The following is a 27093-nucleotide window of genomic DNA, read 5'->3' as shown; positions in this document are numbered from 1 at the left end:
TCAGATGTTTCTTAAACAATGGTGCAAAACTGATCTCTAAAACGTGTTAATTTACAATTTAGTTTACATCATTTTACAGCATTTGAGCGGCTACAGTTACACTACAGTGCTGTCAACAGAAGTCACTGTCGGAGGAGATTTCCCTTCAAAACTTCAGTTGACAGGGCGCAGCCACACACAAAAGCAAATAGGCAGAGTGCTCCACTCTGTTGACAGAGCAGCTGGACTACCTCGCTGCTCTCTCAACAAAACAGGCACCCGGAAACACAGCAGACAGGGCCGCCCATTGTTGTGGGTGCCCTGTCTGTCTGGAGAGGTCCCCCAGGTGCATTTACACAGCTGTTTTGTCGACAGAAATCTATTGAGTTATATTTCGCAGTGCAGAGGCAGAAGCCTGTTGGAGAAAAGGCTGGGTTTTGTCCATATGCTGTTAACAAAAGGTACTTTTTGTGTAAACATGTGGCACACTTTGTTGACAAAACTCCGGTTTTGTCAACAAAACTCTCCAGGGTAACCGTAGCCAGAGGGTATGCTTTGTCTAATTTTTATGATAACTTGATTTGTATTAATTTAGGAAATAGTACAGAATACACCTTACCTGTGTCAAGTTGTAGATGCAGCAGCAGTATGTTAAGAGTTGGCAAGAACTACACCATAAACAAAATAAACAAACAAAATACACCCTAAACAAAATAGGACACATATTTTATTAAACTAAATTTTAAAAGTTATATTAATGTTTGACATTTGCAGTTGCACCAGCCTCCTGAGTTGACAGCTGACATCTCTTCTTAAGCTACATGTAAACGAGAGCCAAACTGGGCTTTTGTCAGGAAAAACTATGGAGTGTCTACACACAAAATGTGTTTTGTCAACAGTTTTTGTGAAAACCTGGTACATCCACCAGCAGTGTGATATGTCTTCATGTTCAAGTATAATGCCTCTCTCAACAGTATTCAGTAGCCAGAACAGCCGTGTAGATGCTCCGGGGCCCTTCTGTTGACAGACAGGGCTTCCAGTTCACCAGGCAGCCCTGTTTGCTGAACTCCCAGTCAGCTGTTCTGTCGAGAGTGGGCCGGGCAGTCTGGCTGCTGTCTGTCAACAGAGCAGATTGAGTCTTCACATAAAAGCAGATTGAAAGAGCAATCTGTTGACAGAAGTTTTGCTGGGAAATCCCTTCCAACAGTGACTTCTCTTGACAAAGGCTTCTCAACTAAACATAGCCTACATGTAGGGTGTCCTTAAAACTTCAACCACTAGGTCTCATCTTTTCCACTCCCACAGTCGTTTTGATTTATAGACTGAAACAGAAATATGAATTTTCCTGCTTTTTCAATTCCCAGTCGTTTTCTTAGATTTGTGTGAATAATGCCAAATGATGAAAATATTCTCTCTCTGCCTGCAGAGGAAGCTACTGCTGTGAAAAGTTGCTTAGCAACTGAAAGAACTTCGTTTCAAGGTGCCTGGCTAATGATTCCCTCCAATTCAGGGTAGTGACTTTGTTCAAAACATCAGTAACCATGTACTGATTGTATGGTTTCACTCCAGCCCTGAAATTTATTACATCTGGCATAACTGAGGAGTGATTTTGAGAAGCCCATGCCACAGCAGCAGGAGTATCTTCAGCAGTTAGGCATATTTCTACCTTTATATCTGGTTTTAAGAATGTTTGCATGAAAATGAGGTGATCTGTTCACCTCTTCATAGAATCACAGAATCATAGAATACTAGGACTGGAAGGGACCTTGAGAGGTCATTGAGACCAGCCCGCGCCCTTATGGCAGGACCAAGTTCTGTCTAGACCATCTCTGATAGACACTTATCTAATCTGTTCTAAAATATCTCCAGCGATGGTGATTCCACAACTTACCTAGGCATTTTATTGAGTGTTTGACCACCCTGACAGTTAGGAACTTCTTCCTAATGTCCAGCCTAAACCTCCCTTGATGCAGTTTAAGCCCATTGCTTCTTGTTCTATCTTCAGAGGCGAAGAAGAAGTTTTCTCCCTCCTCCTTGTGACACCGTTTTAGATACCTGAAAACCGCTATCATGTCCCCCATCAATCTTCTCTTTTCCAAACTAAACAAGCCCAATTCTTTCAGCCTTCCTTCTTAGGTCATGTTCTCTAGACCTTTGATCCTTCTTGTTTCTCTTTTTTTGGACCCTTTCCAATTTCTCCACCTCTTTCTTGAAATGCGGTGCCCAGAACTGGACACAATACTCCAACTGAGGCCTAACCAGTGCACAGTAGAGCAGAAGCATGACTTCTTGTGTCTTGCACACAACACACCTGTTAATGCATCATTAGTTAAAGCCTGTTATACCCACTGGTGTGTAGGGCAGCAGTGAAGGTCCTCCACTTCTGTCTGTAACCTCTTCGTTACCTATAGTTTAAATTTCTGGGTAGGTATTTCCTTCATGATTGTCTCTTGAAGTGCCTTCCAAATTTCGAGATTGTTAGCAATGTAGCAGCAATTTCTCTGAAGTTTGTTTAAGGCTATAGATAATGGGTTTCAGTATATTGAACATATCTTCTTCATTCTTCTTCCAATGTTAAATACTTTGGATGAGATATTTCCATCTGTTTAACCACAGTTTTCTTCACACTTCTTATGAGAATATTCCAATTCTTAATAAGTTCAAAATAATCAACCACAGAATTCTGTCAAATATTTTAACAGGGAATTAGTTTGATCCTAGTGCTCTCTTCAGTGAAGCTGAAAGAAAATTTTTGTTATGAAAGTATTTTGTGATTTCAGCAACATTTTATTTTTCTGAAGAAGTTGTTCTTAGGTCTTTGGGTACAAGATACATTTAATGGGCACCATTGCCATATTTTTTTTAAGGAGCTTACTTCAGTTTCTTATAAATATCTTCTCATTTTTACTGTTTGTAGAATTGTCTGTGATAAAACTGTGCATGTGAGAGCTGGAAATTTGTTCCCAGTTTATGACAGCTTTCACTGCCACTTCTTTTAAATACAGGAGAACCCCAATTATCCAATCTTCAATTATCCATCATTCCATTTTATGTGACATGGGATTGCCAGTACTCACATTTTCTTCTTTGAGTAGAGCCCCCGTGGGTGCTTCACTCTGGGCGTCGGTGTGTCCTAGGGCTGGTGCTCGGAGATTTTTCAATAGCCATGGTTTCCCGCACATGCACAGAAGCACCTCCTCATGTTGTCTGGTGTGTGCACGGCACAGGCTTCTCAGTTCCTTCTCTACTGCTCTTGGCTGTAAATGGAGCTTCTTCCTCCCTGTGAAAAAATAAGTTTTAGACAGTTAATATGTGGTTCGTTAACCTGTTCTCATTCACGGTTCCAGTTATAGTTTATTTTAAAAAAATGTTAGTTAGTTTAGGACTCCTACTTTTTTTTTTCCCCTTCATCACCACGATGCCAGGCTCTTCCAGATTCCCGTGGTGCACCATGTTCAGGGATCGAGGCCATCTTCTGGTGGCCACATTTCCTCCGTCAAATGTTTGAGGGCAGGACATCAGACCCAGTCCTGTACCCAGTGCTCCAGCCTTACTGCACAGGCTAGGAAGGACCAAGCCAGCCAGCTCAAGACATACTTGTACGAAAAATCCATTCAGCCTGCAGCTTCAGAGCAAATGCCTGCAAAAGTCCCCTCACAGGCGGCTAAAGGTACAGACACCAAAGATCCCTCTGCCTCCAGTGGCACCCCTCCTTCCTTTGCAGATTTGTCTCTGGCACACTCCTGGCCTCTGGCACCGTCTCCATGAGCTGTGCCAGTAAAACAGGCAACCGTGGCTTCTCTGGCACCCTTGCTGCCAGCACCACCAAAAAGGGCTTTATCTGAACTAGTCCAGAAGCCATCAGCACCCTTGCTGCCCTCAGCTCTCATTGGCCATGGATCACTATTCACAGCCAATGGGAGTGGAGGAAAGTGGCACAGACTGGGATATTGCTTCCTGCCATTCCCATTGATTGTGAACAGCAATCCACAGCGAATGACAACCTACACTAATCCAGGTAAATATAGCAGCAGTGGCTCACCAGGGACTAATCCTGGCATGCTGCTATTTTTGTATTATCCAACCTTAAACTAAGCTCTGCATCATCTTCTTGTGTGGTGTACATTTGACATATTATCCTTTTCTGACCCCAGGAAGGAATTTCTTCAAAATCTTCCCAGGCAGGATCTCTCTTATGCCTAGAAGCCATGACATGTTTTCTGGGGTAAAAGTGCAGAGGAATGTAGGAAGCTGTGTGTGTGCTGAATGTCCTTTCTTTTTCTTCCCAGTGTACCCCACTGTTCCTTTCTGTGCAGTCTCCATCCTTTTCTATATATTGTCTCTCTGTCTTTAAGACACTAGCGTAATTAGCTCCTCTGCTGTGTTCAGCCCTGTTCCACCACTGTATAAGCACAGAACTAAAACAATCTTATCCAGCCTGTGCCTTGCATATGTTACTTGAGTCTGCTGAGAAACAGATGCTGAAAGCCCAGAACTTTCAAGAAGCAAGAGCTAGTAGTTAGCCTGATTAGACTAGAGCCATTCATTACTTTTATGAGAATTTGTGTGTAGGTGTAGAATGTTTGTGATGAAAGCTAATTGTAACTGTAATTTTAAATGAGAAATTTAATATTTTATTGATGATTTTGTTAAAAGAAATCCAATTTACATAAAAATCTGTTTTTTAATTTTTTTAGATAATTTATTTTATCCATCCTACTATCAATCCCAGGCTTTAGAGCATAAATGGATGACCCTTGAGGATCAGAAAGAAAGATCTTTCCTTAATGTACATTTGTCAAAGTGCATGGTAAGTGGTATAGGGAAATGGGATTGTGTTTCCTCTGTATCAAGTGTGGGGAAAGGGGGGACTGTAGTGGCAAGGCCAGGCAATGGATGTGGCATCTCTTGATTAGCAGCCCGTCTATGGGAAACATACAGACCAATGGTGGGCAACCTGTAGCCCATGAGTTGCATGTGGACCATCAGGTAAGGCATTGGTGGGCCACGAGGCCAGTTGTTTACACCGAGTGTCCATAGGCCCACCCCTCTGCAGCTGTCAGTAGCCACAGTTTACAATTTGTGGCTAATGGGAGCTGAAGGAAGTGGCAGCCAGAACATCTGCATGGCTCACTGCTTCCTGCAGCTCCCATTGGCTGGGAACAGCTAACCATGGACACCAAGAGTTATAGGTGGCCATGCCTGTACACGTAGTGTAAACACACTGTCTTACAGCCCACCAGTGGCTTACCCAGATGGGCCGCAGGTTGCCCATCACTGATATAGACCATGGGTCTTTTAAACTGTGTATAGTTCTAACTGGCAGCTTTTACAGAGTGCCACAGGTTTGTCTTTATGAAGAGCTAAATTGTATAACAACGGGTGGCAAACATGAGAGTATAGCATTAAATTGTTAATTGTTAACAAGTCACTGGTAGCACAGTGGGAGCTTTGCAAATGGATATGATGGTTGTAGGGTAAATGTGTATCTATTTTCCTGACTTAATCCTGATTTTTGTGTCCATCTAAGTGATTTTTCTGTTTTGCTATTATAGTCTCAGTAGCCAATAACTTGACCAATGTTCGGTCGTGATTTGTATGTGATTAGTATATGAAAAAAATCAGTCTTTTAATTTACTAACATCCCTTGCACGTTGACAAATTTAGGGATCTAAACCTAATTAAACCTTACTATACAATGATCCAGAGATTTAGGAGTGGTCATATCAATTACTAGAGCACAAAGCTGAACCAACAGTTATTTTTTACTATTAAAAGAGGGAAAAGTAGAATATTTTGTTAGTCTGAAATGTTCTCTTTTCAGTGTCTTTTTGAGGTCTCAGTGATCTAAGCCTAGCATAACTGGCCAATACTTTGATGAGAGAGTTCACCCATTGTGATATGTGTTGTTGTTTTGTTTTTTTTTTATTTGCATTGCATTCAGCCTTGAGTTTATCATACAAAGCAAATGGCACCGTCCACATGGATAGATAACTGGAAGGACCTTGCTTGTTTATCCTGCATGTCGGCTGTGGCCACACTTGGCCAAAACTTTGAAATGGCCGTGCAAATGGTCATTTTGAAGATTACTAACGATTACTAATGTTCAGTGCCTCATTAGCATTAGGACGCTTCTGGCCGCGGCGCGTAGCAAGCACCATTTTCGAATGCCCGCGGCTCGGCGCAGCTATATGGGGGTCCTTTTCGAAAGGACCCTGCACATTTTGAAATCCCCTTGTTCCTCTCAGCCTCATGGCCCTGTTGAGCACAGTTATGTATTGTGGGCACCTGACGTAGCTGACTGAGTTTCTCACATGCCACCAGCCCTGAAATTGTTGTCACTTTCTTTGGCTCTTCCATGAATGGAAACCTACACATGTTGGTTTGGGGTTCTTTTTTGATTTTGTTTTGTTTTTGGTGCTAGCAATGCACTTTCCCTTCACTGGTATATTCCAGAATACCTAGTTATAGTACTTTTATTTTTGTTGATCCTAGTTTTGGTCTGCTTGTCAGTCTGTCATGATCTCATTCAGACAGAACATTAACCTGAGTTCCTGTATCCAGTTTCAGTGGCATAACTGTTCTATTCACTGTGATATGCAACCCCTATTGTCAAGCTTGCTAGATCCCAATATATCCATGAAAAATCTTCTAAACTAGATTGTCTGTAACAAGATGTACTTGATTTTCCTGCATGGGGGATCTGCGGTATTTTGCAAAATGATTACTTTCCCCACATTTATGACAATTTCTCCAAGACAACATGTTGTTAGTGTGGATAACACCTTTTGGTTAATTTGGCTCTTTGGCTTATGCTTTCACAGTTCTGCTGCCCTGCATATCTGGTGAGCTTTTTCTAAAGCGCCTCCTTTACAAAGCAGACTCTCTTAACATATGGTTCTTTATGCCACAAATGATTCTGTGACCTGAGAGTCTGTCAGCTCAACACAGTGACGAATCATAGGTTTTCCTGCATTCTCTTAAATCTGTGGCATATTGCTCTATGGTGTTGTAATGGGATGCCCCTGCGTATTCAGCCTCTTAACTCCATTCTGCAGTCTCAGGGATGCTCCAGTTTGGTGCCACACCCATGCTCTTTATTTGTGTCTGTGTCCCACCATCAATTCCCTACTATATACAGGCTATTTACAAGGGTTCAGTCTGTCGCAGGTCTGGCTAGCCACAGAGTAACAGACTCCTACTTCTATCAGAGCCTCCTTCCCTCCTAGTCTCTGAGCCTCTTTCGCTCCCTTCCTCCCAGCTTTACAGCTCCCGCGTAGTGAGTCTGGCAATGGCAGCCAGTGATTCAGCAAATCCAGGCTATTTACCCAGGTCTGATCCATTTCCCCTGCTTGGGGCTGACAGTGTCAAGAGCTACAGAGGCTTCCCCAACAGCACACACACAATCAATCAGTGTATCTAATCCCTGCCTCCAGGGCACATCTCTAAATTGCTGTATTCATAATACTGTTCTTTAAAAGAGACAGTCTCTAAATTGTAGTCTTCTATAAACATAGCTCTAGAAATAGCAGCATATTTCACAGGTGCTCGTGTTTAACGGCAAAGGTACTACACAGCATCATTAAGGGCAGTGGAATCTGACCATATGTTAGTTAAGATAAATTGATGAAGTCTTTTTTTTTTCCAGAACATAATTTTCACACCTCACCTCATTTACAAGTATTTCTGTTATAGGATCACAATAGTTATAAGAGGTTGAGAACATAAGTTAAAAATTTCAAAAGTATCTAAATCACTTAGAAGCATAGCTTCCATTGCCTTCACACGTTAATATAAACAGGGATGAAGCACTTTCTAAAAAAACCCAAAAACCTGTGTATACTGCCTTTTACCTCAGATTTTATCCTTTGTCTGTGACTTTTTAATATGTGAAGGCTGTACATTATTAGCCTGATTTTCAAAATTACTATGCAGTTATGGGCTCTTTGAAAATCAAGTCCTATAGATCCTCAGAATTAAAAACGTAATTCTCTCCAACCCTTTTGAAATATATCAGTTTGCTGTGTTTTGTTTACTTTTTGTTTGTCAAACTTCTCTATCATTGTAAGCCATTTTGTTCTGTGGAGAGAGGCTATAAATTTTTATGCCTTTTAATTAGATTTGAGCCATTTTGGTTTTAATCTATGAAATCTTAATGCTTTATGTTTGAAATGAATGGCTTTGTTTATGATAGTCACCTGCATTATGAGAGTTTATTCTGTTTACCAATACAATTCTGTCACCTTCAACTTTTTTGTATGATGTGAAAAAGCTTCATTCTTAGACTCCAGGTGTTGCAATATTATTGACACTAACCCAAAATTATGGTCTTTGTCTGAATCAGGGAACTACTCCTCCTCCCTCACAAAAAACAAACAAACAAACAAACAAAATCCTTATTTTCCATACTTGCTGTCATCACCCTAATGAAATCACATTTATCTGCAATCATGACTGAGCTAGGGAAGGTTAGTTCTTATTCCTTTCTATAAATGCAGGCTGAAAATTATAGATATTAATGTTTGAACATAAAATGCTTAAAGATGAGCACATATCTTGTTTTCTGAAGGAACTAAAAGCATATTACTTTATGCAGCCTTTGTGATTTTGCTTGTTGTATACAACATTAACTGTAATAATAAATAAATAAATAAATAAATAAATAAACTGTAATAATAAGTGAAAGGTCAGTAAATAAATAGGTTTTTTTTATTAGTTTATGGCAATACTTCATTGCCATGGCTGTAAAAATATGGAGAAAAAAATGAAATCAATTTGTATTCAATAATTATTTCCTGGATTGTATTCTGTCAGCCTTACACAGAGAGAACTGTGCATGTATGGGGAACTTTTCAGTCACTTTCCAAAGAAGAAAACTGCGGCGTCATTGATTGCTGTTTTAAAGAGAGAAATTGTCCCATGTCGTAGACTACAGTAAATGCTGGGGTCCTCATGTAACCGACTTGTTACTCAGCCAAACTCCAATGAGTAACCCACAGGGGCTGTGTCTACACTAGCATTCCTCTTTCGAAAGAGGCATGAAAATGAGGGAAATCAAAAATGCAAATGAGGCCCCTGTTTACACATCTGGCACCTCATTTGCATATTTTTTCTTTCAAAAGAAGAAAAGCGCTGTAGACATAGCTCTTTTGAAAGTTAACCCCATCTTTGAAAGAACCCTTCTTTAAAAAAACAGTAAGAAGGGTACTTTTGAAGATGGGGATTACTTTCGAAAGACCCGTGTCTCCACTGCTTTTCTTCTTTTGAAAGAAGCTCTTTCAAAAGAAGAATATGCAGATGAGGTGCCAGATATGTAGATCTGTGCTTCATTTGCATTTTTGATTTCACTCATTTACATGCCTTTTTAGAAAGAGGAATTCTAGTGTAGATGTAGCCCGGGGTGGAAGGATAGAAAGAGTAAAGACCTCAGGATTTGGAACTAAATTAATATTCTGATATTGAAAGGTACATGGCCACATGCATACATTTCAGATATATGATTTCTCACTAAGTAGACACTCAGGTTCCTTTTATCTTCCCCTCAGATCTCATTTTCTTCCTGACCATAGATGTGACGCTTCTGTGCTGACTCTGTGGTCTGTTACAATGGACTGCTAGTCCATCTGTGAGTTTCCTCACCTTGGTTAATTCATATTGCTTAGTGCTTTTTTGCACATTTGCCTTAATGCAGTGTGTCCTCCTCAGCAGTCAGTGCCTACACATGGTATAATGCAAGTGCAGAAAAGTAACAAAATATTGTTCCCTATATGTTAGTTTGTTGCGCGCCTCCTATAAGGGGGGCAGCACCACATGTAGATATGCTTTGTTACAAAATTAACCTGTTACCCCCCCATTGCTTGGCCATTGAATGACAGTATTGAAGTATAGAAAGTGCTTAGCCCTGTTTATATTAACACGTGAAGGCAACTTTAAGTAGTTGATCTGTCCTCTTACCAGGACAGCATATTTATTTTATCGACTTACTTACCCATTTTGCAAGTCTGCATTCGCTTGAGCATTGATATTTGTGCTAATCCATTTTAATGAAATTATATACTACAAAGTGTAACTTAATTACATGCTAGGCAGGAATGATGCATTGCAAAGTCATCTTAATGTACTTGCAGGTGCTCAGAGAGTATTGGCAGCATCTATTAATGTATCTACCATTGAATTAGTAGTGATCGACACTTTCTTTAGAGCCATAACTTGGAAGCAGTTGTAATTCATTACTGGGGTTTTCCTGACACCTGGAAAAAAGGGTATTAGTTGAAAATCCACAGTATGTATGTAGTTCACTGCTGAATTTTGAGGCAGAGTTGTAGCCAAATCTGTATGTATTATAAGGGTGTAGTCCTCTTTTTCATATGTCATTACTGAAAAGCCAGTAATTCAGAATGAAAGAAACCACATTAATTAATGCACATTATAGTACTTCAAAAATAGCAGAATAATTGCATTGCTTTTTATATTGAGAAATACTAATGGGGGAAATGTGGGGTTCAGAGGCCATAAGTAGTTGCAGTAATGCCAGGTACTTAACCGTTCTGGGTGCTATTATTAACTGACACTCTGACTTTACCTTTCTTTCTGTGTGCTTAGTATTAATTGCATGAGTCAGATCACAGGCAAGCTGGGGCCTGGCAAAGGACCGGATTTAAGGACAGAACTTGGTTCCAATATGATTCATTAAACCATATTGAACCCAAATTAAGTCTCCTATAGCACAGTGTGGTGATGCCACTTTATACACAGTTGCAAAATTTGACCACATAGGTTTATTTTAAAAATTTAGAGCAAAAAGAATTTCAAATATATTAGTGATAATTAAATTGAGCAGTCTTATTCCTCTATAAGAAGAGAATGAAAAGGGCATTTTGGACAGGTTAATGCTTCTGACCTCCAGGTTAGGTTCATGTCTACTCAATTGCTTTATTTGGACACGTGGTGAATTTTTTTAAAAATGTCTAAGTGATTTAGGTGCATAAATCCCATTGAAACTAAATAGTACTTGTGTTCTAAAATCATTTAAGTATTTTTGAAAAGCCTGCATAGTGATCAGCCCTGCAGCCCTTATGGTAGTATATTCCAGCATGACTCTTCCCATAAAACTTGTCTAGATTAGGTTCCCTCCTTGCCATAGATTTTCCGCCATTGTTACCACTAGTTCAGCTTCACTTGTGAAAGCAGCAGTGGGTGTAGTGAGGTAGTCAAGATGCCTTTCCGCTGCTTGTATTTTAGGCACCCTGCTGTGCAGAGTTTCTTTGAGAAAGATTTGATTATATGATTCTTTAAAATCCTGATGGTTGATATTTGGAGTTTTGTGTACAAAAGTTCTCTCGGCATTGCTACCATGAGTGGAAGTGAAGTGGTGATAGCAATGATGAGACACTTAAAAAGCAAAAAGTCCAAATACCCGCATTCCCACAGGGACAGCAGGACAGGATACCTAGTTTACAGTCCTTTTCCTCAGAGGTGTATAAGCTAGTATTTTATTTGTCTACGCTCTCAAGAGAAAGAAAGAAGGTAAGAATGTTTTTAATTTAACTTTGCAAGCATGACCCACTCTCACGAAGCATGTCATGGAGTAAGGCAAACATACACCTCTTCTCCTGGGAATGCTTAACATACTCACTTAACAAGCTCTGTCAACTTCTATGCATGTCAGCACCATGGAGTTCTGTAGGACTATAGGCGTGAGTCTATTACCAAGCGTGCTGGTGACGAATAGCTCCTTTCACTCATGTTAATGTATTCAGGTCCTATTTAATGACTACCAAACATAATTAAATTAAGGGGCAAATTCATGAATAATAAAGTAATACAATAATACTTTTGAATCTGTATGTGTTCCATGGGTGAAGCCGCTGGGTGCCTTGATTTACAAAACAATGCAGAGGAAAATCTACAAGCATAGTAAGCCCTAAACAGTCAACAGTTCAACATAGTAGCTTTCTATGTAGGGATAAGTGTATGATGTTGTTTGCTAATTATTTGTTTAAAAAAAACCAACAAGGACCCTGCTACTAGCTGAATGATCACTTTATTAGCTCACGCAGCAGAAAGCTTTGTTTTTAGAGCTGGTAGGCTGTGATTCTTATCTTACATCTATGATTCATCACACCAGAGCTAGACTTACAACTTGTAAACCTTAATATGCTGTCCAAATGTGGAGAGTCTTCTTATCTCAGATTTCATCACACAGGATGCTGCGATACAGTATGGTAGTCCATCACCATACCAAGAAATGTTCTAAGTCAGTCTCATGCATGGAAGAGTCATGGCAGACACAACTCTGTTCATGAAAAACCTAGGCTCAAACCTGCTTATTCTTAAGCATATATTATATAAATCAAGGGATTACTTTGATTGAACAAAGGAGATAATAATAGAGGATGAAAACCAGAATGTTCCTGCCAGAGTTACAGTTATTATAGCTGAATGCTCATTTTTGGATTTTTTTTTTCCTGAGGGGTGGGTGGAGAAGGAGTCAAGAGGTGGCAGTATAAAGGGGCAGTGGGAGAAAAAGGTTTCATTTCTGTCTAAGATAAGTAATTATACAAATAGTTTAAAGCCCAAGTTTATTATCCATATTCCTCAAATATTAAAAATAACACAGATCCCCATTTTTCTCTTGTCAAAGCATCCAGAAAATTAAGGTTAAGCTTTTCCATTTCAGGCAGGAGGTATTGTTTATGGAACTTGCTGAGTGTGTGGTTCTCAGCCTAATTACCATTGTGGGTCTGAAGAGGTAGAAGGGATGTCTTTGCACGGGAAAAGAATTAACAGCTTATGGTTCACAGATGATATAGTTATCATTGAGGAAGATGGGAAGAAGCTAGCAAAAAAGGTGCAGGTGTTAAACGAAGAAGGGAAGCAGTATGGACTGATTATGAACATGAATAAAACAAAAAGAGTGGTATTTGGAGACAAGGAAATAGGAAGGAAGATTAGTGTGAATGGTATTGAACTAGAAAATGTAAACAAGTTCACATATCTGGGAACAACATAACATATGATCTAGACTGTAAGAAGGAAATAGCAACTAAAATAGTGAAAGCAAGAGCGAGTTTGAAGGCAATGGGCAAGATCTGGAAAAGCAAAGCAATTAGCTTAAGAGCGAAGCTGAGCGTCTTGAAAACGTGTGTATTCAGCAGCATGTTATAAGGATGCGAGACATGGGTGATAATGAAAGATTCAAAGAGAAGAATATTGGCGTTTGAGAGGAGTTGTTATAGAAAGATTCTGAGAATATGTTGGATGCAGAAGGTCACCAATGAGGAATTATGTAGAAAGATACAGCTGAAAGAGAACCTGCTGCAGAAGGTTGTAAAGCATAAGCTACAACTAGTTGGGCATCTGATGAAGTGAGTCTGTGCTCACGAAAGCTCATGCTCAAAACTCTTCTGTTAGTCTATAAGGTGCCACAGGACCCTTCGTAACTATTTGGGCATATGTGCAGAATGAACGATGAATGAAAAATCAAGACCCTGGTATTTGGCATAATGGATGGTTCGAATAGGAGAGGCAGACCCCACAGAGGATGGACAGATGATAGAGTAGATTAGTGCAGAGCTAGTCTACAGAAGCTAAGCCACTCTGCACTGGACAGGGAAAGATGGAAGGAAATAGCGAGAGAGGCATCAGACACCTATGGGCGCTGAGCCCACGGTTATTGATGATGATGATGTCTGTCAGCCACCGCTTAGCTCTGGAGCTTGGGACTGTGCCCAGGCCTCACTAGGTCCATACGCTGGTTCAGGGCGGTGCAACAAACAAACAGCATTTCACAAAGGTCAGGCTGCCTCACAAGGCAGAGGGCTGACAAACCCAGGTATGTACCTAGAGCAGCATGAGGGGAGACTGCCACCCATTGCTTAGGGGTGGCTGGGGGGCTTAGGCCCACCCACTCCACTGTATTCTGGCCCCGGCCCTACTAGTGGCAGAGCAGTCTGTCACCAGGGTCAGCGGGGATCCACATTGCGACACGCTGACCCAGCTGTCCCTGAGCCATTTCCAAACTCCCCCTCTAGCTCATACCTCATGGGGTCACAGGTTAAGTTCCTCCATGCCTGGGCAGAGTGCGGTCTCTGTCCCAGCATGTGGCTTGTCTTTAGTGAGGTCCAGCAGTCCAGGCCAGTCCTTGGCCTCCTGCAGAGCTGTACTGGTCGGCCAGTGTGGGATCCCAGGTCCAACATCTGCCTCCTCTAGTGGCTGGGCTCCTACAGTGTGTACGCCTCCTAATGGGATAAGCAAGTGCTGTGGATCAAAGTAGCATGAAGTATTTAGCCAAATGCTTAAATCTGCACAGTTAATATAAAATATGAACACAGAACTTTATCTAGCTCTCCAGTCTTTACTGTTTTCATTTGAATATCAATTGTTCTCCTAGGGAAAAAATATGTTACAGTTTGACATCTTTCTGTTATTATTTTCTTGTGTGAATACTTAGTACAGAAAAGATAGAATAATCCCTCAAAATGCATGATTTTGAGTTGCGCTTAATTTGCATTAGCGCGAGTTGAGCGCATCTCAAAATCCTGCTCCCCCTGACCACGCATGGGCACAGTTCAAACCCCTCTGTGCATCCCCAGTTCAAACCCTCCTGGCCCTGGTTGACCCCCATCCTGGATGGCTTCAGCTCACCCGCCCCTCACGGCTTTGGCTCACCCCTCTGCACCTCCCTGGTTCACCCCCACACTGCCCAGCTCTGGATCAACCCCTCCCTCCCCGCATGGCCCCAGCTTACCACCCCCACCTCATCACCCCTGCCCCACCTGCAGCACTAATCCACCCCAGGCTTAACCCCCCTGCCTCCCTCCCATGGCCCCAACCCACCACCAGGCCTAACCCTCCCCAACTGCTCCCCCCAGCCCCAGGATTTGCCTTTCTAAAGGAGCTCCAGGTGCTTCTGCAGCTTTCCCGGCTGCAGAACATGTGTTCCGTTGGGGAAAAAAGCCCTCCATGATTTACGCAATATTTGAGTTACGCAGGGGTGCCTGGGAATTCAACCCTTTCATGACTAATGTAATTATGTTCTTGGGGCTGAAATTCTAGTCCGACCGTATGATGAATTTGGCACTAGTAAGAATTCAGTTTCTAAATCAGAAATGATATATTCTGTAATGCAGGTTGAACCTCTTTAATCTGGAACACTCTCTCATGGCAACATGCATAAGATGGCATGATTTCAGTTCAACGGATGGCCACTTATGGGTGTGGCAAAGTTTTCTGTGGTCTCATACATTTGTTTACAGCCACTAGTCCTGGCTCTCAGTGTTCTTATCTATTACTTAGCTGTCTTGCTTCTTCCTTCTCCTTGGACTGAACTGTTGATTGAAGGATCTCATCTTCTGCGACCCCGCTGGTGAGCGACTAAACCAATCCTTGCTTGGCAGAGCCAATTATAGATGTCATATCAAAAACTGCTAACTGCGGGTGTTGTACATTCTTTTCAGATCCTACGCTTTTCCTGTAGTGCCTGGATATGCTGACTCTCAAAGCAATTAAGAGTCTGTACAGTAATTTGAGGCCAGGACAATCTGTCCCGAACTAGAGTTTCCAGATCACTGGGAGGTGTACCACATGAGTTCACGTTGGCCTTTAACATGTCTTTATAGTTCTTATATTGATCACCAGTATTTAGCTGTAATTTACCCCTAAATACCTAGTAAGCAGTAGAAATGTTGGTAATTCTGCAAGACAATATTGACCGCCGGTGGTTCAGCAAAGTGTCTCATTTGGCACCGGTTAGTTCCCAAGGTACCAGACTAGAGAGGTTCTACCTGTGCCTGTTATCGATTCAACATGTCAACATAATGGAATAAACAAGGAATATCAACCGTGCTCTTTGTTCACTTCTACCCTTCTCTTTTCATACATTGTTTGGTACTTTCATGTGCACAGTTCAACTCATTTTCAAGGATCAGAGCAGAGATTTAAATCAAGACTCCCTAAAAATGTTAATAATAAGCTCTTAAATCCATTAGTGTATCATACTAGCACTTGGTATGGAACTATTAGCATGCAGGGCTTTTTTGGTGTAAGGGGAGTTACATAATACATCATTACAAAAGCCATTAGGTTATATACTATTTGGGATAGTAGTGAAAATTCCAATAGAGCTACTATAATACAGAGATTGATCCAAAGCCTTTGATGGTCCATTATGGTCCTTTGGATTCAGCCTTTTACATCAGTAGGTAACAGGAACATTCAGATAGTCATAATTTGGCCATTTCATATTGTGTACATTTAAGATAACAAAAGGCTTTAAGAGAGAGATCTAAGGGTCTACAAAACTAAGTTTACATTTTGTTAGGAAAATATATGATTATTTTAAAAGCTTGAAGCCATAACAAACTATTCCTTTAAAACAAACTAATAATCTTAATAAACTAAATAATAAACTAATAATCAATATCTCAATAATCTAATAAATATGCTAAACATTTATTAAATATTACATATATATAAACTAAATAATCAGATGTGATTCTGAAGGCAGGGTCATTTTATTCCTCTGAATTATAACATCCCAAAGCTTGAAACTTGCATTGAATGTGAACGTTGATGTATTTACTGAATCTTTCTCATTTGTTAGATAAAATGCAGCTCTTCTGTCTCTGCTCCACCTAGATTTCCTGTGTGAAACTGAGTGCTTGGTACTTCAGCTCCCTGTGTGACAGATGGGGATAATAGCACTTTGCTACCTTGGGGTGTTGTGAGCATAAATACATTAACAATGGTGAGGTACACAGATACTACAGTATTGGGTACTATATAGGAATACCTAATACAGATAAAATAAATAATAGGAATACTGACTGAACCTTGATATGCCATCCGCTCCAAGGATAATGAGTTATACCTCCTTGTGAACATGGTCTATATTTGATTAGTTTGCTATAGATTAATATAGTACATTTTCATTAAGAGGTTAAGAATCTCTCTTAGGTATTTCCTGCAAAATATTAAATAGCTAGAAAAGCCAGAACTGCTAATGCCCTCAGTAGATTTAGAACATCAACAAAGGATGAAGCTGCATCTGTTGAGCAATGAGCACTGGACCAGGACAGTGGAGCAGGAGTGGAAAATGAGAATCGCTGGATCTGTACCATGGGATCAATCTAGAGAGTTGATGCATTTGGTGATAGTGTAACAGGATGGGGGAAGTGAGGGCTTGTCTACACTACCACCTTCCTTCGAAGGAAGGATGGTAATTAGGGTGTTGGGAGTTTACTAATGAATTTCTACTTTGGCCTTAGGCTCATATAATCTTGGGTTTATTTTCTCTGTCTGCAAACAGGAGAGTTGTCATGGTGGGTTTGTTGAAAGTCCAAAGACAGAGCAGGATTCATATTAGTGGGATTGTTGTTAGTTCTGGTTTTATCTAGAGTTAAACTTATTTATTTTATTTCAGTGATTTAAAATTGTTTATTCCAATCTGTAAGCACATCTTATAAACCTTAGAACACTGAATACTAATGCAAATCTAGCATTGTTCTTTCTTGTCGACATGTAGCTATTGTGTTGATAACAAAATATTATCTCTGCTTGTAAATACATATGGTAATTTAATGTTGTCAGGCACCTAATTTCTTCCATATCATTGCAACTTTTATTTTCATGAAAAGGGAGTAAATGCTGTGTATTTATGGGAAGCAAAAGGCATTTTAGTATAGTTTTATAAATATATACAATACCTGCACTAAATCTGATTATCTAGCCCTCCTAGTGCTCACCACTACTTAATCAAATAAACTCTAGCCATTATTCTGAAACTAGATGTGGTGAAGATCACATTTCCATAATTAAAAAGAATAATAAACTCCTCACCTGTCTTCATTTTTAAACTGCCACATTCAATCTCTACAAATGCACCAAAGGAAAGTGATCAAAGGTTTTTTGGGAGGAGGTTCCCTCCATTTATAGCAGACAGCAAATTGCATTTTTTCGTTCTCATGTGGTTACACAAATCTTTAGTGATTTATGTGGCTATATTATTGTGTAGTAATAATAAATCTATACGTGCTCACACTGTTAAGCATGTATAGTTTTGGTGGGATGCAAAAATACAAATCAATCTAATGATACAACTGAATCTTGAAAATTAATACGTTTTCACTGTATTGCTTCACAGAAAAGTAATTATGAGGATTGTTCTCTTTAAATGAAGCTGTCTTGTCTTATTAAGGTGAAACCTGACTATGTGCAGCGATATTTTTCTTCCCTGTATACCTGTTGGATTGAAGAGATTTTTCTGTGATTTTTATTTTTTACTTACTGTATTTCCATTGACTTCCAATTAACATTTTTGAATGCATCACAGCTTTCTGATATGTGTTTAATAACAATTGGGACTTTAATAGGACATGGGATTAATGTTTGTTTACAAACGAAAACAATTTTATACACTGAGTAGGAATTGGAAACTGTATAGCATCACTATTGTCATTAAGCTACTAGAAGAAAGGGGTATCCTTTCTTTGTTTTAGACACTTTCTGATCTGATGATAAGATGTTGCTGATTTCATTTTTTAAGTGCATAGCACATTTCCGGGTATGCTGATGGAAATCCTGGATAATATCTGTTCCTAAAGAAATGAAGGGCAGACCTCAACAGGTGTAAATCATTATATCTCTATTGGAGTGAGTGGAGCTACACCAATTTGTACCAGCTGAGACTCTGGCCCAATGTGCCTGGCAGGAAAACTGCAGTCTCTTTCTTTATGGCTTGCTGTGCTTAATTGTTTAGTGCTACATAAAACCTAGAACATTTGGATTAGTGTTGAGTACTGTAACAGTCCAGCAGTGATATAATGATTGACAGATATGGTTACTGCTGCCCCCACAAATGCTGTTCCAAGCTCAGATAAGCATTCATCTATAAGCCTGTGCAAAATGGGAAAAAATACCCAACGTTTGAAATAAACTTATACGTAGCATTAACCGACCCCACCACCCCATTAGAAGTTTTAAGGTGACTTACTTAATTCTGTTCTGTTTCCTGTAAAATCCATTGAATTTTGGGGTTTAAATAAGAGCTTTATTTTAAATGAGACTATCAGCTAACATTGACACTGTGAAAATTACCAAACAGCTTCCAGAATTGCTTTATAGTATCCACGTTTGTGTGACGTGTTTAAATTCATTTCTTAGTTCAGTGCACTATAAATATCCATGGAAAGGCTGTAGCATAGCGGTAGACATGGAAGCAAGGTACAGAGATCTCGGAGGCATCTAAAACAGAGATAAAAATATGGTTTTAGCAAGTGTGCTCTGGAGGTGGTTACTTGGGCATCCAGCTGTGACAGCCTCACCCCTTGAAGGGCCACTGTGACCGGGAAATATGGAAACCTTGGGAAAATTTGTCACTGCACATTGAGTTATTTCATTCTGCTTTCCATCTACCCTTATCTCAAGCTCCCTAGTAACTCAGGCCAGTCCCTACCAAAGAGACGCTGTCAGTAATTATGAAGTAAGTGACAAAATTCTTAGACATGGGGTTATATTCAGGATATTTTTCCCTCCTGCAGTGCATACCAGTCCTGAGACATCTCCAGTGTACGCTAGAAAATTGTGCATTTACCTGGAGGCAAATGTTCTCTAATATCTTTGTACAGCTGTTTCACAATTGACCTTGGGACCTTTGGATGCATCTATAATATACGCTCCCGTGGTGCAGAGTCACTGTAACAGTTCCAACGCCAGTAGCTATCTCATCTTGTGATGCAGGGGCATGACTATCAGAAGGACTCACTGTTCATGCATCCCTAATCCTTGGCAATCCCTAGTATTTGGAATACCTCTTCCCTCCCAAGACCACTGGGGAGAGGCTTAGGTGAAAGTCACCTGTAGACTGTTCTGATATGTATTGGGGATCAACCTGGAGACTGGACATTGCCAGAATGGTGGGATGTTCACAGGTGACTTACATTCTCTTTTTTGCATTTGCACACATACCAAACTGCTGTTTGGATTCTGGGTCCTTACGTTTGTTCCAGGCAATGTTGCTGAACTGTATACAGTTGTGTTTTATGAATATAATCATCACTCCACATGTGTAAGGTCTTTAAAATCCTCTGTGATAGTGCCCCTGTAATTTGGAGAACAGTATTTGCTCTCAGGTATCAGATTTAGTTAGCATGGTGATGAGTATGCCATAAAAACTACAGAACAGCTGATAGAAAACAGAACTGCCTGACTCTGAAGGAGTGGTGAGCCTATCTGCAAGCCAAAACAAAAATGTCAGGGAAGAAGGAATGGAATTCCTGTATAAGATGCTCAAGATATATTTTATGATCATACTAAAGAGCAGACACAGTGACAGCACCTGGAGGATAATGCATGGTTGCAAAACGAAATTCCAGACTGTAATTCAGCTGAGGTCTGATGATCTCATAAAGCATAAAAGCACAACTCAAACAATGCCTGAATGACAATGAATAACTGAATTCCAGATTCACTACTCCAGCTAGAATCAGAATGCAACATAAAACAGCAGAACAAGATTCTTAATTCTCTAGTTTACAATCTACAGATGAAAAAAAAGTCAAAACGCTAAAATGGCAGAAGTTACTGACTGAATTTGAAATTGATAATTAAACCGATGAAGGGTTGCGATGCAAAAATATAGGAGATTTAAAAGGTTAATGAAGCTATAATAAAGATGAAGATTTGAGTACATCGCTGCATGACTTAGAAAAGAAAAGGAGGTTGATTAAACCTGTTTAGACTGAACGTTAATAGTAGGCAACAGCACATTCTTCCATTGAGCAGAAAACCCAGCGTAGGCGTGGATATTTTTCACAGGTGCTGTAGGTGGGAGCACTCAAGCTGCTATCAATTCCAGGCACCCTTCTTGAATCACGTGGATCCTTAAAGGATACCATGTATGTTTCCTGAACAATGACAAAGACATTCCGTTTCAACAAATGACCTTTCTGGGTTTTCAACCCCAGCTGTGAGTTTCCCATGCTAAAGCTTTACCAAAGTCCTCTTTCTAAATACATGCATGATGAAAGTAGACTTGTCATCTACCGCCGGCAATTATCTGTTAAGCAGGGGCAGCGTGCTCCGTGCTGTACATGGCACAAATGATTAGCGACAGTCTACATGACTCAGCTCAACACCACAGAATCATTAGTAGACAAGATCAGCACTTAAAGTTCATTGGTGCTGACCTGCTTCCCTCCCTACTCCTTCCTTGCTTCCCTGAATGGAAAGTGAGAGGTGGGGTTTAAACTGAACCCCTTACTCTCAGACTGAAGTGAGGCATGGTACCCATCAGAGGGGAGCTATAGGAAGGAACTGGGCATCTGAATTAGGAAAAAGAGTAAATTCTTTCTCCCCTTCTTGAGCCATGACACTATCTGGCTGATTAGTAGAGAGGCATATCCAAATCTCACCTTTCCCGTCTCATCGTTCAAAGGGGTATAAGAAAGAAAGCTGTCAGGCCAAGTGTTCTGATCTCCAATCTCCATGTCAGAACTCACAATGGTAATGATTAGGGACAATACAATAAGTCTGAGTTAAAACAGAGTAGACGTTAGGAGTTATCCCTATCTTCCTAGTTATTTCTGTTGTCACTATCCCACAGCTAGGACTCTACAGTCAAATAAATGTATCTTATTGAGTCACCCTCCTCACCCTCCACTCGGCCAACGATTCGATTCTCGTCTGCACGTCTGTCAGTGCATGCACACACCTGTGTCTGTCTCTGTCCTGTAGTGTGCATGGAACACCCACACTGTGTGAGACTTATCAAAACAAAAAAAGCAGTCATGTAGCACCTTAAAGACTAACAAAATCATTTATTAGGTCATGAGCTTTCGTGTGACAAACCTAACTTCTTCAGATCATAGCCATACCAGAACAGACTCAATATATAAAGCACCGAGGTCGAAAAATTGTTACCAAGATTGACAAATCACAAAAATTGTTATCATTGTTGGCAAATCAGATAGAAGAGCAAGAAAGGGGGGTGAGAGGTGAGGAAGTTATGTGTTAGATCAAACATCAAAGTATGTAAAGTGTCCTTGTAATGGGTCAGGTAATTGCTGTCCCTGTTCAAACCATGTGTTAATGTGTCAAATTTGAATATGAATATTAGTTCCAAACATTCCCTTGGTGGACTGTTGGTAAAGTCTCTTTTCTGTAGAAGACAAACTCTCAGGTCCACTCCATTAAAGTGCTGGCTGACAGGTTTGTGTATTTGGAAATTTTTGATGTCTGCTCTATGTCCATTCATTCCTTGGCAAAGAGTGTTTGCAGTCTGTCCTGTATACAAAGTATGGACATTGTTGATGACATATATGACGTTAGTAGAGGAACAGGAGAATGTGCCCATGATTCTGTAATTAATGTGATTATGTCCAGTGATGGTATCTCCAGAATAGATACGTGGACAAAGTTGACAACGGGGCTTGTTGCAAGGAAAAGTTGCAGGATTAGTAGTATTGTGGTATAGACTGTGGTTGCTTGTGAGAATCCTCATAAGGTTATAAGATTAGGAGGTTGTCTATGGGAGCGAACAGGCTTGTCTGTTCTGGACTGTGGCATCATGATTTAGGATATGTTGTAGATCTTTAATGATGTGTTGCAGTGGTTTAAGTTGGAGGCTCTAGGTAATAATAAGTGGTGCTCTGTTATTGATTTTTTTGGGCCTATCTTGGAGTAATTGGTTTCTGGCTGTTCGTCTGTCCATTTCTATTTTTTAAAACTTTTCCCTGTGGGAAATTAAGGTTTATGAGTGTTTGGTAGGGATCTTGTAGTTTCTGTCAGTAGGATCAGAGCAGATGCGATTGTATCTTAGGACTTGACTGTAAACTATGGATTGTGTTGTGTGTGCAGGATGGAAGCTGGAAGCATGTAGGTAAGTGTAACGGTCAGTGGGTTTCCGGTAGAGAGTGGTATTTATCAGGCCGTCAGTGATCTGTACTGTAATTTCCAGGAAATGTGTCTCTCGTGTGGAGTGGTCAAGGCATACATTGATTGTGGGGTTCAGATTGTTAAAGTCTCTGTGGAATTCTACTAGAGTCTTTTTACCATGGGTCCAAATGATAAAGATGTCATCAGTGTATCATAAGTAAAGCAGGGGTAATAGGGGATGAGAGCTGAGGAATTGTTGTTCCAAGTCAGCCATAAACAAACCTTAATTACTCACCGGGAGAAGTAAAAAACTCCAATTGATGCTGCCAGACAAACAGCCAGAAGCCAACTACTCCAAGATAGGCCCAAAAAAATCAATAACAGAACACCACTCGTTATTACCTAGCACCCCCAACTCAAACCACTGCAACACATCATTAAATGTCTATAACATATCCTAAATCATGATGCCACACTACAGAAGGCCATAGGTGACAGGCCTGTTCTTTCCAATAGAAAACCTCCTAACCTTACGAGGCTTCTCACTAGCAACCACAGTCTATACCACAATAATACTAATCCTGGAACTTTTCCTTGCAACTAGCCCCATTGCCAGCTTTCTCCACATGTCTATTCTGGAGATACCATCACTGGATCTAACCATGTTAATTACAGAATCATGGACACATTCTCCTGTTCCTCAGCTAACATCATATATGCCATCATGTGCCAACAATGTCCACATACTTTGTATATAGGACAGACTGAAAACACTCTTCACCAAAGAATGAATGAACATAGAGCAGACATCAAAAATGTCCAGATACATGAGCCTGTCAGCCAACACTTTAATGGAGTGGGCCATTCTGTTAAAGACCTGAGAGTTTGTGTTCTACAGAAAAGAGATTTTAACAACCGTCTACAGAGGGAATGTTCAGAACTAACATTCATATTCACGTTCGACACATTAATACATGGTTTGAACAAGGACACTAATTACCTGACCCAGTACAAGGACTCTTTTACATCCTTTGATGTTTGATCTAACACTTACTTCCTCACCCCTCACCCACCCCCCTTGATCTTCTCTCAAATTTGCCAACAATGATAATTTTTGTGATTTGTCAACCCTGATAACAATTTTTGGACCTTTGTGCTTTATGTATTGAGTCTATTTTCGTTGGGCTGTGGATTTGAAGAAGTGGATCTGTCCCATGGAAGCTCATCACCTAATAAATTATTTTGTTCATCTTTAAAGTGTTACATGGCTGCTTTTTTGTTTTGATAGAATACAGACTAACACTGCTACCTCTCTGGTACTGTTCAACGTGTGAGTCTAGTGTAGTGCCGAGTCGCAGGTCTGGGATCTCACAGGCCCTGCAGGACCCACTGCCATATAATGTGACTGGGCAGGGGGTAGGGGGCGGGGACTAGGATTAAAGCATAGTCCCATGCAGAGCTCTACTGTAAGGCCACTAGCCACCTGAGGATCAACATCCACCCCAGTGCTCATAGGAAATTAGTTAATGGTTTGACAGGCAGTTAGAGGTCATTACAAACATACAATCAGGAAAAAATATGTAAAAATATATATTTCTGTTCAAAAATTTATCTTTGCTTGTCCCTCTTCCTCCCCCATTTTCATGTCACTTACTCTCTTAGGCTGCAAATTTCATAACTTTTCTAATATATTTGTACAGCAGCTAGAACAATGGGTCCCAAACTAGCATTCAGAGGTGCTGATGGTGTGTCATCTGTCATATTACTATGAAATTATGCTAATAGCTGTTTAATTCCCATTTGCTGCTGTTGTGCCAACACAGAGACTGCAACAATGCCTCGAGAACACAGGGAAAGCGATTGGGTGTTTATGAACCTTTATCGGCCAAAGCTCTGGGTTTGTCAGAGATTTTCCATCTCCAAATTGGTAGTACTTGTGCTGTGTACTGCAGAACTTGTTTCCACATCTCTCCATTATAACCGCAGCATTGAATACTGGGTTTTTAGGAACACCTAGGAATAAGATTGCACTACCATGTCAGGGTTAGTGTAAAATTTGTTCCATCACTTTCATGTTCAGTCTTTCAAGTTACTATTTTGTGTCCTCTACTCAGATAATTAGAATTTGATGATAGGGCAGCTGATGTGATTGGTGGGCCCTGGGCAATGGGAGGACGGGGCCTTGGACAGAAGGAGTGGGATTGGGGCACCCAGCTCTCAGTGCTACCCAGGAAACCCTTTCCATCTCCTCCTTCTGGCCCTCAGAGCCAGGAAGGGCATGTGATGCAGGGCTCTGGAGTGTGTCACCTGGTGATCCAGTGGTGATTCTAAAGGGCCTGGGGCTCCAGCGGCCATCAGAGCAGCAGAAGCTGGAGCTCAGGCCCTGGGGCAGGAGCCATCCTATGCATAGCAGGAGGTGGTGCAGCCACATGAGGCTCCATGCTTTCGGGGGCCCGGTGTTGGCTGCCCCAGCCGTCCCATGGATGGGCCAGGGCAGGATTACCTGCAGCAGGGTGCGCGCAGGTGATGTAGCAGCAGCAGTGTGTCGCTTCCCTTGGACTTCCCCTTCTCTGCACCCACCAGACAGTGTGAGGGACAGCCTGCCACATGCTCAGCTCCTCCTCCCCGCCACACAACTTGCTGATTCCCACTTCTTTGTGGCTGTGCAAAGTGGCCTCCACTTTCTTCCACCCATGGAGAAGCAGGGCTCAGCAGGCCGGGATGGTGGGGTGGCAGAGCAGGCTGCTGCTTGTGCTGTGTGGTGAGTGAAGCGTGGGGAAGGCCGGGGGAGGTGACCTCCTGCTGCTGACGCTTCTCACTGTGTCCTGTCGAAAGTATTCTCCAGACAGGCTGGTCAGGAGGAGAGTCGGGGCAGAGTTGGGGTGAGGTGGGGACTTTGGCAGGAGGGGGATGTTGTCTTTGGCCCCATGCCTGGGATGCTGGGGGAAAGATTACCTAGGGCCTTCCCCTACTCTTGGGGGGCCCTGCGAGGGGCAGCTGTCCATTTTGCCACCACCACTTCTCCCATTGTCATCAGGCTTCAATGGCAACTGTGCCAAGAATTGGAGAACTAAAGAATGGTCCTGTCACACCTGTCTGGAATCACTGAAGGCATGAGAAATGATGTGGAGGAACTTAACCTTTTCCTCCCTACACTATCTGATGCCTCTGTGTCCAAGGATAATCATACAAAGCAGTGTGCCTATGGATTTGTGGGGTGGGAGTTAGGCTTGGAGACAGATTGCATTTCTACAGTGACTTCGTTTCTTGGTGAGGTGGCTATAACAATGGGTGAAACGATCATCTCCTCCGCTTATCGTGGTCATTTCACTGATGCCACTATTTGGCACTGTAATAGTCCCTCTCAACCGTACTCTCTGCTCCCAAGGCCCAGCCACATCATAGGCCTGGTATAAATTTTAAAGTACTTTTTTCAAGAGCTGTCCATCTTCATCTAATTTTTTTCTTCTATTATTACCAGTATGCTGCCTTTCTGATATTTATTTTCTTATTGTAGCAGAATTTCCATGAGCTAATTTCTGAGCCTCTTTCACATATTTTTCATAACCTACAATTCAGATCTGTTCATTTCTCTTGGGCAGCTATTTAAAACCTAAACTTTAGAAGTTTTTCAGGCCTGCTCAAAAATTTCAAACTATAACCCACATGAAAACCCCAGCACCACAGCTATGTACTCCTAACTGTCAATTTGGTAATGATTTCTTAGCGACACATCTAGGTCCTTGCTTGTTTCATGGACTTAGACATTTATTTTGTGATGGTCACACTGGACTAGGCATTAACATGAGCCAAACTCACCAAAACAGCTCTTTAGTGCAGTGCCAGAATGCTGCTGAGCTGCAGTGTCAGATGACAGCCTCAGAATAATCGGTAGTCTTTATGTTGTACTAGCAGGTTTTCAATCATCTTGTCATGCCAATTATTTTTACTTAGACAAAAGGGTTTAATTTCGTAGGAAAATAACCGGCAGTTAAATAATCCTTTGCATTCTATAACAACATTCCATCCAACAGTTCTCTGTATTTTATACACATTAATGAATTAAGCTTGCTAATAACCGTGTGAGGAAGAGCCATATCCTTAGTTCAGAGACAAGGAAAAAGAGGCACAGAAAAATTAAATGACTTGCAAGGTCAAACAAGATAGCAGGAAAGGGAACGGACTCCATTGTTCCTTATTCCAAGGTTCTGTGCCTTATCTGTAAGACCTGTACTCCTTGGC

General features: G+C 41.0%; 1 protein-coding gene across 2 annotated transcripts in view; it reads left to right on the top strand.

The window, feature by feature from the left end:
• Window positions 1-27093, top strand: part of TAFA5 (TAFA chemokine like family member 5) — a 458659-nt gene that overhangs the window by 233840 nt on the left and 197726 nt on the right. The window lies entirely within an intron of this gene.

Source organism: Carettochelys insculpta, chromosome 1 (genome assembly GCF_033958435.1).
Source record: "Carettochelys insculpta isolate YL-2023 chromosome 1, ASM3395843v1, whole genome shotgun sequence".
In the NCBI taxonomy this organism is placed as follows: Eukaryota; Metazoa; Chordata; order Testudines; family Carettochelyidae; genus Carettochelys; species Carettochelys insculpta.
This window is presented reverse-complemented; position numbering and strand designations above follow the sequence as displayed.